The sequence below is a fragment of the Nicotiana sylvestris genome, chromosome 11, assembly GCF_000393655.2.
Source record: "Nicotiana sylvestris chromosome 11, ASM39365v2, whole genome shotgun sequence".
NCBI lineage: Eukaryota > Viridiplantae > Streptophyta > Magnoliopsida > Solanales > Solanaceae > Nicotiana > Nicotiana sylvestris.
The window spans coordinates 86085777-86105407 of NC_091067.1; positions in this window are offsets into that span (position 1 = coordinate 86085777).

Sequence of the window (19631 nt, forward strand, 5' to 3'; positions counted from 1 at the left end):
AGCAGCAGGTACACATCGTAGATACTACCAATGGGGGCTTGTGCGCATCTTGCATTAGTCAGCCAATCGGTAACTAATGGAATGCAGAATATGATCATCACCACTACTCTGAAGACATGAATTATGTGTCTAATTATGGAGGCCAGAGACAGGGTGGTCAGAATTGGGGCCAGCAAAATCAGCAATACAGGCCAGTCCATCCACAGTTCAACAATGGAAACATAGGAGGTATGAGACCCCCTAACAATATTGTACCTTAACCAAGGCCATAGGGATATAATAATCAGAATCAGCAGCAGGGGTATCACCCTCCTCAACAGCAGCATGGTGGAAAGCAGGAAGATGGGTTTGCTAGACTTGAGGAAATGATACAAGAGGTTATTGGGTCTAATGCAAAGATTAATGAGAGAGTGGATGCACATGATGCAGCAATCAAGAATATTGAAGTGCATGTGGGCCAAATTTCTATGTCTCTGAACAATCGTCCTCATGGGACACTACCCGCAGACACCCAAATAAATTCAAAAGATCAAGGCCCAAAGCAGTTGATGGCGGTAAGTCTACGTAATGGCAGAGATCTGGATGTATAGCAAGAGAGGGCACGAGAAACTAGACAACCTGAGACACTTATACCAGTGCCCATTGAGCTGGATGAGTCAACAAAACTGACGGAGGTGCCAGTCCAGCCTGCCCAGGAAGAAAATAGCATTCAGAATGGACCAAGAAAGAAGCTAAGACAGTCCAGGAACCAGTAGTTGGTGTAGCAGCTGATACGGATCAATCCCAGTTGATTGGGAAGAAGAGACCTCCTGTACCTTTCCCTCAGAGGCTGGCTAAGTACCAAAAGGAGGAACAATACAAGAAGTTCTTCGAAATGCTGAAACAAATCCAGGTAAACATACCATTGATTGAAGCTTTGAAGGAGATGCCTGGGTATGCAAAAATGATGAAGGACTTGATGTCCCGAAAGTTTGATTTCCAAGACTTGGCCACAGTTACTCTTACTCAGACCTGTAGTGCAGTGGTGACGAGACCAATTGTAGAAAAGCTGTCTGACCCAGGGAGCTTTATAATTCCATGCACTATTGGTAATTTGCTTTTGCTAAAGCACTGTGTGATCTAGGGGCAATCATCAATCTTATGCCCCTGGTGATTTACAAGAGGATGGCCATTGGAAGAACTAGACCAACCTCTATGTTGTTATAGCTAGCTGACAGGACAGTGAAACGACCCTCTAGTATACTGGATGATGTGCTAATTCAGGTAGGGAAATTTGTGTTCCCTGCAGATTTTGTGATCTTAGACTGCAGAGTGGATGAAGAGATTCCCATAATTTTGGGAAGACCATTCTTGGCCACAGGGAGAGCTCTCATTGATTGTGAAATCGGGGAGCTCAAAATGAGATTAAACGATGAGGAGATAACATTTAATGTGCAGAAATCTATGAGGCGACCAAGTGAATTCGCCAATTGTTCTCTTATTGATACCGTGGATGTAATCGTGGAGACTGATGATGAGGTGCTAACCATTGAGGACCCCCTTGTTGCATGTTTGATGAATTTGGATGAGGTGAATGGAGAGGAACTGGCAGAATAGGTGTTGGCATTAGAGGGTAGAGGGTTCTGAGATAGAACTCTAGAATTTGAGCCATTGCACTTGGAAAATCGAGAGACTCCTCCAGCTAAGTCATCTATTGAAGAACCACCAAAGCTGGAGTTAAAGCCATTGCCCAACCATCTCAGGTATGAATTCCTTGGACCTAACTCCACATTACTTGTTATTATCTCATCTAGTTTGTTAGATGTGCAGGCGCATCAACTCTTGCAGGTACTTAAGGAGTGCAAGACTGTCATTGGGTGGACCATGGAAGACATAAAGGGGATCAACCCTACCTACTGTATGCACAAAATTCTACTGGAAGAGGGACACAAACCTTCCAGGGAACACCATAGAAGACTGAACCCTAACATGAAGGAAGTGGTGAAGAAGGAAGTAATAAAGTGGTTAGATGTGGGAATTATCTTCCCAATCTCTGACAGCAGCTGGGTTAGCCCAGTTTAGTGTGTACCTAAAAAGGGTAGCATGACGGTAGTTAAGAATTATAACAATGAATTGATCTCTATAAGAACAGTCATGGGCTGGAGAATTTGCATGGATTATAAAAAGCTAAATCTAGCCACCCGGAAAGACCACTTCCCACTTCCATTCATTGATCAGATGTTAGACAGACTGGCAGGGAGGTCACACTTCTGTTTTGTAGATGGGTACTCAAGATACAACCAGATCTCCATTGCACCGGAGGACACAGAGAAGACCTCTTTCACTTGCCCTTATGACATTTATGCCTTTCGGAGGATGCCCTTTGGCCTATGCAACACACCCGCCACATTCCAACGGTGCATGATGGCCATCTTCACTGACATGGTAGAGGATATAATGGAGGTATTCATGGATGACTTCTCAGTAGTGGAGAACTCATTTGATGAGTGCCTGATAAATCTGACTCGTGTGCTGAAACAGTGTATCGAGACTAACCTGGCTCTGAACTGGGAGAAGTGCCACTTCATGGTACAAGAAGGCATATTCTTGGGGCACCGGGTCTCAAGCAAAGGAATTGAGGTGGATCGTGCTAAAGTGGATGTAATAGCAAAGCTACCTCCTCCAACTTCATTCAAAGCAATCAGAAGCTTCCTTGGGCATGTCGGTTTCTACCAGAGATTCATAAAAGACTTCTCAAAAATTGCCAACCCTCTCTGTAAGTTGTTAGAAAAAGATCACCCTTTCTTGTTTTCTAATGATTGTAGGGTAGCATTTGAGGAGCTGAAAAAGTGACTGGTCACAACACCTATCATTGTTGCCCCCAACTGGGAGAAACCATTCGAACTCATGTGTGATGCCAATGACTATGCAGTGGGGGCAGTGCTGGGACAGCGGAAGGACAAGCTGATGCATCCAATCTACTATGCTAGTAGAACGCTGAGTTGATCCCAGCTAAACTATACTGTGACTGAGAAGGAGATGTTGGCTGTGGTGTTTGCTTTCGACAAGTTCAGATCATATCTGATTGGTTTTAAGGTAATTGTATACACTGATCATGCAGCTCTCAGGTACTTGATTGAGAAGAAGGAGTCTAAGCCGCGCCTGATTCGTTGGGTGTTGCTGCTGCAAGAATTCGACCTGGAAATTTGTGACCGTAAGGGCACAGAGAACCAAGTTGCTGACCATCTATCATGACTTGAGGGAGCTGAAAATGCAATTGAGGTTGAAGATATTCTGGAAACCTTTCCAGACGAGAAGCTGCTCGCTACTAATCTTGAGGAAGCTCCTTGGTATGCAGACTTTGCAAATTACCTGGCCTGCGGTATAGTTCCCTATGACCTTTCATCTGTACAAAAGAAAAAGTTTTATCGTGACTGCCGCATGTATTATTGGGATGAGCCTTACCTGTTTAGAATTTGTGTTGACAATATGATCCGGAGGTGTGTCCCCGAGATAGAACAATCTTCTGTTTTGCATGCTTGTCATGCATCGGCTTATAGAGGACATTTAGGAGGGGTCAGGACAGCTGCGAAAGTGCTTGAGGCCGGATTCTTTTGGCCAACAGTGTTTAAAGATACGCACCAATGGGTGAAGGGCTGCAATGAATGTCAGCAGACCGGGAACATTTTTCGTCGCCATGAGATGCCCATGAACCTAATTCAAGAGGTGGAAGTGTTTGATGTCTGGGGGATTGACTTCATGGGTCCCTTCATCAGTTCCTATGGCAATAAGTACATACTTGTTGCTGTGGATTACGTGTCCAAATAGGTAGAAGCTGTAGCATTGCCCACTAATGATTCAAGAGTGGTGGTGGGGTTTTTGAAGAAGAACATATTCACCAGATTTGGGACACTAAGAGCGATTATCAGTGACGGAAGCACTCACTTCTGTAATAGAGCTTTCGAGAAGTTGCATGCAAAGTATGATGTACGCTACAAAGTGGCTACCCCTTATCACCCTCAAACTAGTGGGCAGGTTGAAGTGTCCAACAAAGAGATAAAGAGTGTGCTAACCAAGACTGTGAACGACACAAGATCTGATTGGGCGAAAAAGTTAGATGATGCACTCTAGGCCTATAGAACTGCTTTTAAAACATCGATTGGTATGTCACCATATAAGTTGGTGTTCGGGAAGGCCTACCATTTGCTAGTGGAACTTGAACATAGAGTGTGGTGGGCACTGAAACAGCTGAATCTAGACATCGAGGCTGCGGGCACAACGAGCATCACAGAATTGCTTGAGCTCGACGAGTTCAGACATCTTGCTTTTGAGAGCACAAGGTTATACAAAGAAAGAATAAAAAGGTTGCACGACAAGAACATTGTGGAGAGAAATTTCAATCCTGGAGATATGGTGTTGCTTTATAACTCACGATTAAGGATATTTTCGGGTAAACCCAGGTCACGATGGTCTGGACCATTTAGAGTGGTCGAAGTTTTCCCTTCAGGTGCTATCGAGATTGCCACAGAGAAAGACTCTAGTACATTTAGATTCAATGGGAAGAGATTGAAACCATATGTGGGCATGAGCGAACCAAAGGAAGTGTCTGAGCTACACCTGACTGAACCACAGAGGTCGAGCGAGCCTTAAATGCGCTCATCTGCGTCGTGTCGTGACGTTAAATCAGGCACTGCATAGGAGGCAACCCAAGAATGTGTTGTAAGTGTAATGCATAACTTCATGAAAAAAAAAGTAGCAGGAATACGCCCAGACCGCGGTCCCAGCATAACCGCGGTCGGACCGCGGTCAAGGACCTCCTCTGAAAGAAGTCTACCGTGGTCCCAGCGTAACTGCGGTAGGACCGCGGTCAAAAACCTCCTCTAAAAGAGGTTTACCGCGGTCACAGCGTAACCGCGGTATGACCGCGGTCAAATACCTCCTATGAAAGAGGTCTACCGCGGTCCCAGCGTAACCGCGGTCGGCCCGCGGCAGACCAGCGTGGGCCAGGTAAGTTGCAGAATTTTTTTCCCCTTTTTTAAACCTAACCCCCCACTATTCCCCCAAACCCTTCTTTTCTTCAAACCACCAGCAGCCCCCATCCCTTCTCTCTTCTCTTATCTCTTTCACACCATCTCCTATCCCTCAAACCCCCATTGTTGCCCCTCTTTTCTTCTCCATCTCTCTCTCTCCACAACCTATCCCGTCCATTCATCCTCAAGGTATACTTCTCTATTCTCTTCTCTTTCTTTTACATAACTTAGTGTAATGATTAGTCTAAATTAGTTTCAATTAAACCCTAGGTAGTGTTTTAGTGTAATTTTTTTATTTTTTTTCTTTCTTTTCTTTCTTTTTCTCCATTATTTGCTTCTTTTGGCCATGATTGATGCTTAAATGGTTGGGTTTTCATTGTGCTTAACTTGGGGGTGATTTTTAGAATGTTTGGAGGCCTAAACAAATTTTTTAGGGTGAAGCTTGGTGGGGGGCCTAAATGGCCGAAAATTGGGGTGTGTTGTAAAATTTTGGAGCACTTTGTGCCCTTCTTAGTTTGTGGTGGTGGTAGAATTTGACATGATTCACTTGTGGGAGATTGTGTGGGGTATTATATGGTAAAATTGTAGAATTAATAGTGGTGTGAGGGCAATAGTGGAGGTTGTCAACTTTGAGCACCTTACTAATTGGGTATACTGGCATTGATTGACATAAGGAAACTATTTGGTGCCATCGGGTGGCAAAGTCTGAGTACCCATTTGACTGGCCCATATTAGGATGCATCTGATCGTTACCCTGAATTGTCTGCAGGTAATATGGCTCGAAAAAGGCGAAAGAGCTCGGCAAGCACTTCCCAAATGCCAATATATGATGCCACCAGGTTCCAGTCACAGGAGGCAGAGGACGCGTTTCATGCTAAGGCCACCAAAAGCTTTGTCCCTGAGATTCCTGTTGACAGGGCTGCCCTACGTATGGAAAAAGAAGACATGTATGAGGAAATCAGATGGAGGGAGATGGAGTTCTTGTTTGATGAACCTGAGACGCCAAACCCAATAATAGTCCAGGAGTTCTACGCGAACTGCCCGAAACATTTGTGCCGGTTTGTGATTGTGCGGGGCAGGGTGGTAGATGCCTCAATTCTGAATATTTGCCAGGTCTTGCAGCTTCCATAGTTCACTGGTGACATTGATCATTACCACGACGCCCAAGGGGTCACTTCAGACAGTATGATTGAGACAATCTGTTCAGGGGGTCGACCAATCTGGCTATAGGAAAACATTACCCTTCACTCCAAGTCGTTCACACATGAGGCTAAGTGCTGGTTCACCATTATTTGCAGCTGGTTATTGCCCACATGCAACACGACAGATGTGAACCACCTACGGGCTCTATTGGTGTGGTGCTTCGTCACCAAGAAAGACTTTGATGTGGCGAGAATTATTGGAGATGAAATGATCCTTCGGTCACCTCTGCTATCTGAGGGGTTTTACTTCCCCTCACTAGTGACGAGGTTGTGTCTGCTGGATGGTGTCCCCACCAATCCTACAAATGGAGCTTTGACCGCTAAAGCGGCATTCAGAACTTCAAAGATCACAGTGGGCAGAGATGCACCCACAACCATTGAGCTTGATGATGAGGATGACGCCCCAGCACCCATGGCACCATCCAGGAGATCCTATGATGGAGCCAGATCCTCTCGGCGACCCCTTACTGGGGCAGGTTCTCTAGATCACAGTCCAGCCGACCCATGTTGCATTCTTTGGAGGAAGAGGTGGCAGATCTTCGCTCCTCGGTGGATGGCCTGTAGGTGCGTATGGATGCCATGTCTCAGCGGCAAGCCAGGTCTGAGAGCCGGATGATGGCTTGGTTCCGTGCTTTGGGGAGGGCTTGTCATGTGGATCCCAGCACAGTCTACGACTCCAAGTGATGCTAAGGGAAGTCTTCTTACCCTTCTGCACTTTATTTGTGTTATGCCATGGGGACATGGCATATTCCTTTTGTGTGGGGTGGGAGACTTGCTTTAGTGGTGTATTGTTAGTGTACATATACATTGAGTATGTTGTAGTTCTGTATCTTTGTTGTTGTGTATAATTGGTTGTACTCTTCTTAGAAGTAACTGACTTGGCCCAACGATAGACACTTGTCGACGGGTCTCTTGAGGGTCAAAGTCGGGTTTAAAATAAATAAATAAATAAATGTAGGAGACTCTTCTTGAGGACGGACCACTTGGACAGTACTATTGATGGAAGTAGTCCATTTAGATTTTTTTAGTTTATTTTTCTTTTTAGGTAGTGTAGTAATTCCTCCTTGGTTTTTCTTTTGACCACGATTGTTTTCCAAGGGCTTTTCTTGAACCGGGTTAGGTAGATTTTTCTTTAATATTTTTAGGACCCTTATGACTCTATTGGACTAAGATGGGTGAGGGCAATAATGCAACCCGTAATGTACACACCTGCAAATAACTAAAACGAACTTGAGGGTGCGACGTCTAGGCTCGTTTGTAGACTCGTAATTTTATGCCTTAATTCTGCACACCTTGTCTTTCTTGAACGCTCACATGAGTGTGTTGACAAACTAATGCGGAATAAGTTACATGCAAAGTGTGTGTGAGATAATACTTGTATTTTGTGCTTGCATGCGATACTTAGAACTTGCCCTATGTTTGCAAAGCGAAATAGAAGTTGTTTGGTCTTAGAGATGATTGAGGCATTTCCTTGTGTAGCATGTATAATTATGAATTCACCTGTACATATTGCCATAGTTAACCCCTTCGAGCCTGAAGCCTGTTCTTTGATAACCTTACAATAACGTACATCTCTGTGTTTGATTAGTTTGACTGTTTGAACCTGTACCTCCTAGAAGCACTTGAATCGTTAAAGAGCATATAAAAGTCAAAGTGTGGGGTAGTAATGGAGTGGGAAAAGGAAAATCAGGAAAATACTTGAATCGTGCAATGACTGTTAAAAAAAGAAAAAAAAAGGCCAGTTGCACCTAAAGAAAAGTGGGGGTAGCCTATGAAACAAGTGTGGAAGAAAGATTGGGTTGAACATGGAAATTGAAATAAAAGGAACGATTGTATTAAAAGTGCTTAGAGAGGTTAGTCACTATATCCAAATATATCCTACCTGTCCCTTAGCATACATTATAACCAAATAAAGACCTCTTGATCATGGACTGAACAACTCGATTAGTAGAGCATTACACTAAGGGCAAGATTATGGTGTATCTGTGTGGCATGTGAATGTTCTTTGCTGAGAGTGAGTGGATTCATTCTATCTATAGTTCCTTGTTGCTTGATTTTATGTGTGTGGAACTTCTCTCAGAAATGTGATGTGATGACATGTGACTCAGCAAGAAAAATCAAGTTTTCACCTCTGTTTAGAGTAACTAGAGTAAGCACGAGTGTGACATGGCATTAGAGTCTTCATCTGAGGTGTGGTTGTTGCACTGCTTAGGTTGTTCTTTCATAATGGCGGGTGTGACATAAACTGGGTGATGCATCAAACGATTAGGCCTAGAAGTGTGGTTCAACTTGCTCGAGGACGAGCAAAGATTTAAGTGTAGGGTGTTGATAATAGGTGAATTGGACTATAATTAGGCCCTAAAGAACCACCTTCTTGTATAGTTTTATGGTAAAAAGTGATAACAAAATGCTCTGATTAGTGCTTTTCATGCTTTGCAGGCTATATACAATAAAAGAAGTCTATGGAATACTTTTGGGATTAATTACGGAGAAAAAGAGGCCAATATTACAATATCCGCTAAGTGCACCACGCGAAGGCAGAAAAACCAGAACTGGAGATGGACTGTCGCGGTCCCGGCGTAACCGCGGTTGGACCGCGGAAGAAGGCTATTGCAGATTCTGAGAGGCTAGTTGGCTGCGGTCCTGGCGTAACTACGGTAGGACAGCGATAGGAAGCGGAAAATTGAGGGACTGAAGTGCAAAACACGGGAATTTTAGCCCAAAACCCTATATTAAATAATAGAACACGCCCAAGGGAGGCATGTAATGTTTTAGAGAGTACTTTGGCAAGAAAAATAAGTGTGAGAGATCACCCAAAACATCATATTTTCTTCTTCTCTTTATTTTTCTTGCAATTTTGATCATGAATATTTTCATAGTTTATTTACCCATTGTCATGAGTAGCTAAATCCTTTGTCTAGGGTTTTGATGGAACCTATTGAAGGATGAACTTCTTGATTATGTTAATATAGTTTGCCAGTTTAATCTCTATTTGTTCAACTACGGGTTTGTTGTAGTTAATTGACAGGATCATCAATTAGTTGTGCCTATTTAGTGTGCATAACTCGGGAGAGAGTGCATATTTAGGTGATTGTTGAACAACACCACTCCCAAAGTATAAGAGGGATCTATAACTGCGGGTTTAAAGGTGGGATTAGGGATAACAAAGTCTTGGGCGCAATCTAAAGTGAACTGTAATAAACAAAGCCAGCTAGCATATCTCGGGAGAGTGCGTCTAGTAAATTATCATGATTACTCGGGAGAGATTCATGGTAAAAAGAGTGTTCATGATTGATAGAGATGTGTTGGTAAATCTATATGAAACATAAACAGAAGGGATTCCATCAATAGGGAAATCACTACCTTAGAACCTTCTCATTATTGTTCACAACTTAAGCATATTTAGTTTACAACTGTTTATTGACTTTCAATCTTAGTTATTTTATATACCATCAACTGTTATTCACAACGTTTGGGGAAGTTGATTCTAAAGAATTTAGTAAGTCCAACGAAAGTAATTGATAGGTTAATTCTCTGTGGATTCGACTCTGTCCATAAATACTCAGGTTATATTTGCAACGTCCGCATTGTCCTTTTATAAGGTATAGTTGGGCGTCATCACCACTTCCCTAAAAAACAAACACAGCATGTTCTGTCTTTGTGATATTCATCAAGATATCATGTTCTTTGGATTTTTGAACTTCTTTTGAAAATCTGTGCTTTAGACGTGTTGTTTGATTGTCTATATACATGCGGACGTAAATGTGAGCCTTCTAACTGTTTGTCTCTATATGCTTGTCCTACATATTATTTGCCTGTCGCCTAGATTTTGACCTTTTAAAAGTCATAGGTTGTCTAGAACTGTCCAGATTTAGTGGTTATAAATTTCTCCAAGACCATAAGGAAGGGACGGGTAGCAGCACGCTTAGAGGTCGTTAATTAAACTCGCTTATAACCACTAAGGGGAGGGTAATGGGTAGTAAAAGGATATGATGACTGCGCGCTAATGTCATGTGTAGCCCCTCATTGAGGAGTGATTACCGGGCATTGCATGTGTATGATCCTGTAGGCTAATCAACCTAGGACTTTATTTTCCCCAATTCCTATGTGTTTAAATTTTATAAACTTCCTTTTCTTTATACATGTGCAAGTTGTTCAAACCTCTCCCTTGCTTCCATTACCTGAATCATACATGTATTTAGAAAGTCAAAACATGCTTTTATTTGCAAATACGTGTTAAAACTGTTTACTTGTTAAAATGACTAATTCACATAGTTTAAGTTCGGCCGGGACCCACTGTTATGGACCGCGAGGGGTGCCTAACATTGAACTTTTGTTCTCAAAGATCATTAATGAAGATTCTATCAAGATCCTTCCAAATTCTATGCCTATGTTTTCTGTGATACATCAAGTAAACATGGATCCCACAAACCCAGCATTAGACACATCACAGTGGTGCATAGAGCTGATAATGTCTAGTCTTTTATAAGTTCTATGTTGTCTGCCCCATCTTCTCATGTGGTTCCATTATAATATCAGAGTCACCTCAAATACACCACGGACATCAATAGTAGAGCTAATGTTGGTTAGGCAATCCTACAGGTCTTTCCTTACCGAAGAACAATTAACATAAATAGCTGTAATGTAGCTATACGGACAGAGGTGGATTTGTAGGTAAAATTATGAGGCACGTGAACCCATGATTTTTCACAAAATTAAATATTTTATGTATATATTTTCTAAAATTGAAATAATATTAACTGTTAATATCCATGTTCCAAGAAGGTTGATGATGCACTTGATTAAAGGTCGGATTATTTACCAAGAGGAATAAGAATCAATTCCCACTTAATATATTTTTCTCTTTTTTTAGTACTGCGCTTATGTACTAGATATCCTAGATCCTCTTCTGAACAGAGATGTGCTTCGGAAAAGCTTCTTTATCCACTATGCTTTTCAGATGTAATTCAGCAGAGTCATCTAGTTCTTCATTTCCTTCTTCTCCTTCTTTTATTATATTAGGTGCTGGATCAACAACCTTGTCACTACTTTCTGCTACCTCATCATCTGATGCACATTGAACTTCTACAAAATGAAAGTTTTTGTTAACCTGTCCATTTAAATCCACTACAAGCTTAATTCTCGCTTTCTTTTACACTCACACGTTTATTCGTTATTTTCTTGTCATGCTTATTCTCTTGCGTTTAACTAGCTACTTGTCAGCGGGAGCGACCAAGTGAGTTGCAATTTACACTATGGTCTGTTTGTCATTGCATTTTAATCGACCTAACTTTATGCTCATAAATTTTTTCAAAGATCTTGGAATACTAATGTGGATATGGGAAAACAAAATGAAAGTGTAATAAAATGTCGGACGTAGCATCTCGGTAAGGACTTAGGAGATATTGCTGTGAATTATTAATAGTGACACAAGTGTTGTAACTCTCCTTAATTGAGGTGCTTAATTGGTTAATATTTACGTTAGTCCTGGTTGTAATACTTTTAGATTACCAATCATATTGTGACACGTATGATGTTTTAGTTTAGATATATGCAGTTATTTTACCTACGGATTGGGATTTTTTAGTCAGTTGGAAAGATTATATCTGGTGAATTTTTCCTCTCTAGAATTTTCTGCTCAATTATTTTCTCTAATCATCTTATCAGAGCATGATTCACGAAGATCATTCTCTTTTGCGATTGAGTTCTGCTGTATATTCCTTCAATTCGGTTCGATCTCATTTTTTTTGTATTCTTTACGTATTCGATTCTTCACTTGTGATTTTGGAAATGAAGAATTCATACATTCAAGAAATTGCCATGGACTCTACAAGTTCTTTTGTACCTTCACGCATTTGATCATGCACTGGGAAATGTTTTAGTGAGATCCTAATAAGGAAAAGTGAGATCCTTAGCAACGTTGGATTTGAAAGTACAAGAGGGAGGGGTGAATTGTTGCCAATTAAAATCTTGATTGCCAATTAAAGAAGGCACAAGAATTTTTATATTGGTCAGTGCCGATGTGGTACCAATGTTCAGTTCCCTTGGGTCACAAAGGTACTCTTAGATCTTTGATAAAGGATTACAAAAGTGATGGTTTTAGTTCGTTCACCATCAACGATATTCAGCAATAGTGATTTTTGTAATGTTGACATAACTCTCTTTTGTGTTCTAATTCTTCCTATCTTTTTGTGACACTTGTAGACTCAAGAATACAATATTTGTACTAAGAACTAGAAAGGCTTAGAAAACAGTATGTGTAGTTGCATAACTTTCTAAGTTCTTCTACTTCTTACTTTATAGCCTTTTTGAGTCTTCTGCTTCCTTGTCTTCTGGATTGTGTTGCAACAATTCTAGGAGTTCTTTCGTTGTGAGGCATATACACCTAAGAGAATGACCCAAGGGTTGCCTCATGAATCCAGCTTAAAATGGTAGCTAGATTCATCTTTATTCCTTATGAATTGCTTCCTCCAATCTTCCTCGATTTGAAACAATCTTGGCTGATTGCTTTCTTCATTCCAATCTTGGCGGATTGCTTCCTTCTTGAGCTTCTGCAGAATCTTCTAGATTTGATTGTTATTCGTGATTGATAGGATCTTGGTCAATACTGATTGATTCCCTTCTAATTAGGCTTGATTGATGTACTTTCTATGCAAAGAAAGGTTTAAGATATTTAGTCGTTGAGTAGATCATCTTTCCTATTAGCAATGTTGTTGCTTACCAGGATCTGCATACAGGAGTATATCATTAGTGAAAGCTTCTTTAGGATTATTGATCATTAATAAAATTCTAAACTTAAAAATCTCCCTCCTTTTGATGATGTCAAAATCTTAAAAAAAGTTTGACTAATTTATGGATTCTTCCCTTTTTCAAGTGTGCTCCCCCTGTTTTCAAGTTGGTTCTTGTGTGTTGTTCTTGAATACATGTACTTTCAAGATGGTTCATGTGTGTTGTTCTTGAATACCTGTACTCTTTTTCTTTCTTCTCCTCTTTTGATATCAATAAAAAAGAACGAGAGAAACAATGTGCAATAATAGTTCTAACTAGGCAAGAAAATATTATTTACAACTAAGCAGTTATAGAGAGCATAGTCTACTATCATGCTCATCCAAGACACAACTAAAGTAGATAGTCTTAAACCACCACATAAAACAAAAAGAGTAAAAAAATTGTCTTAAGCATTCCATTCATTCAATTTCTTCCAAGGAAGTACTTCAGGGTGTTGATCACTTTAGTGTAGAAGCTGTCATAAGAGGCATCAATATCTTTAGTGACTTTGCTCAGCTTCTCAGTGACATCCTAAATGACTTTGATTCCTTGCCTCCTTGTGGATTGGAGAGTGATTCTTAGTTTAGCCACGTCTGCTCCAGTTTCCTTGGTTACTTCCCTGATCTTATCTATCTGCTCCTGCATAGAGGTTACTAATTCCTTGATACCAGCAATATTTTGCTGCATCAGCAGCAACTGGTCTGAGGAGGAGGATATGTTGGCTTTAGATGTGATCCTCCCACTATTCTGAGTAGGTATGAACTCTAGTTCTTTGTCTTTCTTAAGCCAAGTTCCCTTAATCAAGGTATACCCCATCATGGAAAAGGCAGTCTTGTCATAGGTGCTGGAGATAGTCTTAGGAACATAGAAAGACAGATCCACTTTTATGATTGTGATGACCCGGCCAGTCATCTCATGAGTTACCACTCTATTTTCCCCATTTATGTATCTTATTGCTTTGTTCAGTTATATTTCATGTCATCGAGTTGATCGGTTCGAGTTCGGAGAGGTTTTGGCGAGGTTTGAGACACTTATTCTCTTTTGACGAAGCTTAAGTTGGAAACGTCAACCAAATGTTGACTTATGAATTATAGGACTCGTATATGAGCTCCGATGGTTTGGATAGCTTCGAGAGGTGATTTGAGACTTAGGAGCGTGATCGGAATGTGTTTTGCAAGTCTGGAGTAGATTTAGGCTTGAATTGGCAAAATTGGATTTTTGGAGTTTCCGGTTAATAGCTGAGATTTTGATATATGGGTCGGAATGGAATTCTGAGAGTTGCAGTAGTTTCGTTGGGTCATTTGGGATGTGTGCACAAAAATTTAAGGTCATTCGGACGCGTTTTGGTTGGGTTTTTGATCAAAAGCGTAAATTAGACGATTTTGGAAATTTGGGCTTAAATCCGATGTGTTTTGGTAGATTCAATGTTGTTTGAGGTGTTTTGAAGATTGGTATAAGTTTGAATAAGGTTATAGGATATGTTTGTGCTTTTGGTTGAGGTTCTGGGGGCCTCGGGGTGATTTCGGAGGGCTGGCGGAGAGTTTGGGAGTTTGAAGGAGCTGCAGATTTTGTTGTTTCTATTGTTACCGCTCCTGCGGTTTGGGGACTGCTGCTGCGACGCTGCAAATGCGGAAGAGTGGTCGCAGAAGCGGAAGGTCCTAGGAAAGGCAGGAACCGCAGAAGCGGTTGTGGGACCGCACCCGCGATGACGCAGGTGCGGAATGTTCATCGCAGATGCGGAAGCTACGGATTTAAGTGAAAAGCCACAGAAGCGGATCATTGACCGCAAATGTGGTACCGCAGAAGCGGTATCTGGGCCACAGGTGAAGAATCCTTGGGCCAGAAGGTATATATTGTTTACTTCGCGAAATTTTGCTAAGTTCTCCATTTTTTAAGACGGGAAGCGAGCTAGGGCAGTGATATCAAGGGAAAATCGAAGGGAATCAGTTGGGTAAGTTCCTAAGCTTCATTATTTGGGTTTATGATCATTTTTCCATAGTTGAATCATGGTAGTAGTGGAAATTAAGGAAGAAAATTGGGAATTAGGGCTTGAGATTAAGAGATCTTAAAATGGGAATTTGATGGGTCATTTGGACTCCGATTTCAGTATTCTTGGTATGTATAAACTCGTGGGACAATAAGGATTCCATTGTTATGATTTTTATTGAGTTTCAAGACGTGGGCCTGGGGGTCGGGTTTGGCCAATTTCGGGATTTTTGGTATAATTTGATTTATTTTGCATGGGCTTCGTCCCTTTGGCCTATTCTAGTGTTATAATTCTGATTTTGGGTAGATTCGGCGTGCGTTGAGGCCGAGGCGAGAGGAAAAGGCATCGCAGAGTAGTATTTTCATCCGGTTTGAGGTAAGTAACCTTTGTAAATCTGGAACTGAGGGTACAAAACTCCGGTATTTGAATTGTTTTGATAAATGCGGTGACGCACATGCTCTCCAGACCCTTCGGGGTAGGGGTAAGGTCTGCGTACATATTACCCTCCCTAGACCCCATTTGTGGGATTATACTGGGTCGTTGTTGTTGTTGTTGTTGTTGCACATGCTAGGTGACCGGCGTCTGGGCATACACCGGTAGGAATTGTGACTTGGTCCGTCCCATAGCGACTATTAAGCCGCATATTTGATTTGAAATCTTATAATATTTTGTATTTTAGACATTTACAATGTATTATGGGCTGTATTCCATGCTTGGGGCCTTGTAACGACCTGTTGAGACCCTTAGGGGAATTTCTACTATTTTCCTCACTCTATTTGTTTGAGAGCATATCCTCAGTCATGTTTTACCTGTTTATTGTTTAAAATTAGTTTTATCGCCCTACTTCTTAAATGTGAGGACTATTTGGACTGAGTTTCCCCTAAATTCTATTGTTATGCCCGAGTGGTTGGTGAGGTTAATGACTAAGAGAGGTTGAGGACCTAATGGCGAGGATTATATATATATATATATATATAGTGATGCACACCGCAACGATACTTATATGGATCGGGCTGCACACCACACCAATATATATTGGATCGGGTTGTGCGCCGCAATGATATGACGCTTGGGTTGTAGGAGCCCATCCAGAGTCTGTACACCCCCAGTGAGCGTAGTCGACTATAAACTATGGATCGAGTTACACGCCACAATGATTACTATGATTATTACTATTATGAGATATTAATGAGCCTGAGTGTTGGGAGTGAGTACTAAGCGAAGAGAGCTAAGTCACGAGTGACTGAGAGGCTTCCCGAGAGGCCACATTTTGAGTGACACCTTGCTCGAATGGCCCATTTATGATATTTTTACTGATTTCACTCTTCTTTGAAAATAAGCCTCTGTTGAAAATTGTTAACTAGATGATTTCAATTAATTCCAATTGAAACTGAAGATTTTATGACAAAACTGGTTTTAAACTGTGGAGTTTGTCGGAGATTGCAAGGTAGCTACCTGGCGTCTGCAGCCCTGCTTTCTTCCTCTATCCTTTTTTCCGCATTTTAGTCAGATTTGTATATTTAGAGGCTCTAGACTCGTGACACCAGATGTTTGGGCTGTGTTGGTTTACTGTTTTATTTTTTTCCGCACATTTTTCTGTTTTATACATTTCTTATGAAAAATTGGGATTTAAATCCGTGTTAGAAGAATGGTTTTATAAAAGAAATTCGATGTGAATAATGGTTTTGGGTTGGCTTGCCAAATAACGTGATAGGCGTCATCATGACCGGGTATTTGGGGTCATGCCAATGACTTTCAAGATGTGAGAGATTAGTAAACCATAGGAAAGACTGCTCGTAGCAGATGAAACATCCCTGATACTTTCAAGCATGTACTGACGTATCCAAGCAAACTAATTGATAGTTTTAGCATTCACCAAACAATACAAAACAAATACATCTCTGAGTGACCAAGTACACAGAGAGCCAGTACGAGGTAGCAGAGTTGTTGAATTAATATGGGCTAAAACACGATGTTCAAAGTTCCAGTTCTTTGGTCCTATATCAGGTGGGTTTTCAGACAGCACACTCTTGGCCTCTTCAAAATATACTTCAAAATTATCTGGCCATGAATGTTGCACAAGGAAATTGTATCCAACAAACTTTGTAGCAATAATTTTCTCAAACTAATAAGAATCAAGGATAATACGAGTTCCAAAGACCGTGGATTCTAGATCGTCTTTATCATTCACAAATAAATTTGCATAAAACATACGCATATGATCTTCATAGACCGCATCACCAACAGTAGCAAATAGAGAGACAAGTTTCCGAGTTTCAAAAATAGACAGAACATCACAGTGAGAGTTTTACATAGATTTTTAACGTACAGTGCAGCCAAAAGCAAACAATTTCCCTTTGAAGGCAACAAACCTAGCCTTCTCTTCAAGGCCATAGAAATTCATCTTGTCTTAAGGACCAAACTCTACACTTCCAGTTTTTTCCTTTTTCTAAGAGGATTGTTTGGGGATGGACTCCATTGGTCATTTTCCTGCCCTCTTTTGGGAGATGAGGATGTCTTCTTGATAGCCACTCAAATCTTTATATGTCAGTAAGCGATCTGTACTTTTGGAGGATTCGATATCAACAGGGTCATCTTTGGTTTTCTTCAACCGGTGGCTTCTTCTGGGCATGGAAGAGGACGGAGAGAGTTTGGTTTTAGCCATGAGCAGAAGAGGACATATGGATAGGAGTTTGTTTTCTTTGAGAGAATGGAAGATATACTCGAGGTAAGAGGGGTTAAAGAGGATTAAGAGAGGTCGACTCGATTCCCGAGAGATGTATGAAAAGCAACTGAAAATTTGCCTTCTACAAAATCTGCCGTCAGTTCATAATAAATGCATACGAAGACTAATTAAATACTTAGATTTTTTGGGCCAAAACAACGAGATATATGGAAATGAACTAATGCAATTATGGAAAACATTAAACAAAGTTATAAGGGAATTGTACAAATACCAATTTTGTTTTGAAGGAAACAAAATCTTTCTTCAAGTAAAGGCTTTGTAAAAATATCTGCTAACTGGTTTTTAGTATTTATAAATTCTAACACATTATTTCCTTAGCAACATGATCATGTATAAAATGATGCTTAATCTCAATATGCTTTGCCCTAGAATGATGCACATAGTTTTTTGATAAACAAATAGCACAAGTATTGTCACACATAATAGGAACAGAATTAAGGCATAAATCATAATTTAACAGTTGTTGCATGATCCATAGTACTTGTGTACAGCAGTTGCCTACTGCCAAATATTCTGCCTCTGTGGTGGATAGGGCCATTCCGCTTTGTTTCTTGCTGTGCCAGGATATAAGGGATTTTCTAAGTAATTGGCACATTCCACTTGTGCTTTTTCTATCAAGTTTATCTCCTGGAAAATCTGCATCTGAAAAAGCCTTTGAGGTCAAAGCATTCTAAACTTTTATACCACAAACAATAGTCGGGTTGTCCCTATCAAATATCTGATCATACATTTAACAACAGTCAAGTGAGATTCTTTAGGATCCGACTGATATCTAGCACATCTGCCAACGCTAAACATAATATCTGGTCGACTAGCTGTGGCATAGAGTAATGACCCAATCATTCCTCGATATATTGTTTCATCAACACTCTTACCGTTTATGTTTTCATCCAAAGTGGTTGATAGACTCATAGGTGTTCCTATGGCTTTTGCATTAGACATACCAAATTTTTTGATGAGTTCTTTCGTTTACTTTGTTTGACTAATAAAGATCCCTTTTTGTACTTTCTTGGTTTGAAGTCCAAGGAAGAAAGTTAGTTCTCCCATCATACTCATTTCAAATTCTCCTTTTATGATGTTTGAAAAATCCTTGCATAAAACTAGGTTAGTACTGCAAAAAATAATATCATCTACATAAATTTTTACGATTAAATTACCTAGAGAAGATCATTTGATAAAAAAAGTGGTATCAATATTACCTCTGTCGAACCCATGTTCAACCAAAAATGAACTTAACCTTTCATACCAAGCTCTGGGGGCTTGCTTTTGGCCGTACAATGCTTTGGACAATTTGTAGACATGATGTGGAAAGGATTCATTTATAAATCTTGGAGGTTGGTTAACAAAGACTTCCTCAGAGATGAATCCATTTAAGAAGGCACTTTTCACATCCATCTGAAAAAGTCTGAAACATTTATGAGCAGCATAGGCTAATAGATAGCAAATTGATTCTAACCTGGCAACATGGTTGAAGGTCTTCTCATAATCAATTCCCTTCTATTGTGAATAATCTTGTGCGACTAGTATGGCTTTATTTCGTACTACTTGTCTAGATTCATTCAACTTATTTTTGAATACCCATTTTGTTCCAACAATTGATGCATTTGGTGGCTTAAGAATGAGTTCCCATACTTGGTTTTTCTCAAATTGATCAAGCTCTTCCTTTATTGCAGTTATCCATCTTTTGTCCCCAAGTGCCTCGTCCACCTTTTTTGGTTCAAACTGGGATATGGAACAATATTCGATGTCTTCTTGAGTGATATTCTAGTTTTCAGTCCTTCCTGTGGATCTCCAATGATATACTTATATGGATATCCAGGATCACTCTTCCATTCATTTGGGACAACTAATGCTAGCTCTTTTTTGATAGAATTAGTTGGATCGGTTGTAGTAGACTCCTGATTTTCTAAAAAATTCGT